Source organism: Lolium rigidum, chromosome 3 (genome assembly GCF_022539505.1).
Source record: "Lolium rigidum isolate FL_2022 chromosome 3, APGP_CSIRO_Lrig_0.1, whole genome shotgun sequence".
Taxonomy (NCBI): Eukaryota; Viridiplantae; Streptophyta; class Magnoliopsida; order Poales; family Poaceae; genus Lolium; species Lolium rigidum.
This window is the reverse complement of record NC_061510.1, coordinates 278863252-278864843: the sequence shown is the minus strand read 5'-3', so window position 1 is coordinate 278864843 and position 1592 is coordinate 278863252.

The following is a 1592-nucleotide window of genomic DNA, read 5'->3' as shown; positions in this document are numbered from 1 at the left end:
GAGACAGATTATAAGAACCTTTTTGGATGCGGTATCGGATCCTTACCTTTCAGATATTTGGGGATTCCAATTCATTTTCGAAAATTGAAGAACGGAGAGTGGAAACCTGTTGAAGATCGCTTTGAGAAAAAGTTTAGTTGTTGGGCGGGCAAGATGCTTTCCTATGGTGATAGATTAACACTTATTAACTCTGTCCTCACAAGCTTACCAATGTTCATGCTATCTTTTCTTGAAATTCCGATTGGGGTGAGAAAGAGACTAGATTTTTTTAGATCCCGTTTTTTCTGGCAAAGTGATGGTCATAAGAAAAAATATAGATTGACCAAATGGAATATCATTTGTAGACCGAAAGATCAGGGGGGACTAGGTGTGGAGGTACTTGAATTAAAAAACAAAAGCTTGCTTAGCAAATGGTTATTTAAACTCATAAATGAGCAAGGGGTTTGGCAAGAGTTGTTGCAAAATAAATATCTAAAGAACAAAACTTTATCTCATGTATCAGCTAAACCAACAGACTCACAATTTTGGAAAGGTCTAATGTCGGTAAAAGATGATTTTTTTAGAAGAGGGGTCATGAAGGTAGAGAATGGTCAGAATACTAGGTTTTGGGAGGATACTTGGCTGGGAAATAGACCTTTATGTGATCAATACCCGTCGCTGTATTGTATTGTCAATCATACCAATGTTTCAGTTGCCCATGTTATGAATGAGTTACCCCTAAATATAGGTTTTAGGAGGGCGCTCTCGGACAATAGATGGGATCGATGGGCACACCTTGTTGGTCGCTTAATGGAAGTTCAACTTTCAGAGAATGATGACACATTCCATTGGAATCTCACTCAGTCGGGTTTATTTACGGTCAAATCTATGTATCTTGATTTTCTTGATGGTAATGGAGGCGATGCCAAAAAACATATTTGGAAGATCAAGGTTCCACTTAAAATCAGAATTTTTATGTGGTTCCTTCATAAGAGGGTCATTCTTACAAAAGATAATCTAAAAAAACGTAATTGGCAGGGATGCTCCAAATGTTGCTTCTGTGATCAAGATGAGACAATTCAACATTTGTTCTTTGCTTGCCCTTTTGCTAAAATACTCTGGCGTATTATCTATATGACTTTCAATATTCCTGCCCCGTCCAATGTGACTAATCTTTTTGGTAATTGGTTAAATGGGGTACAGAAGAAGGATAAAGGACACATTAGAGTGGGTGTGTGCGCTTTATTTTGGGCCATCTGGAACGTTCGTAATGATTTTATCTTTAACAAAAAGAGTTTTCCATCCTTCTTGCAGGTTATTCCTTTGGTTACTCACTGGATCCATATGTGGTCCTATATCCAGCAGGAGGATGTGCGCCGAGACATGGATATTGGGTGCAACCGGTTGGCGACGGTAGCACGGGATTTCTACAGCCAGTGCGGCTGGCGTACTGATTTGCGACTCACATGAAGATCTTGTGGCGGCTTGTCTTTTTTGTCTTTTTTAGATGGCTGGTTTTCGTACAAACTTTGAGTGACCCGTGATATGTAATAAGTGTGCTACTCTTATTTCCAATAATAATAATAATAAAGTGCCGTATGCATCGATTGATG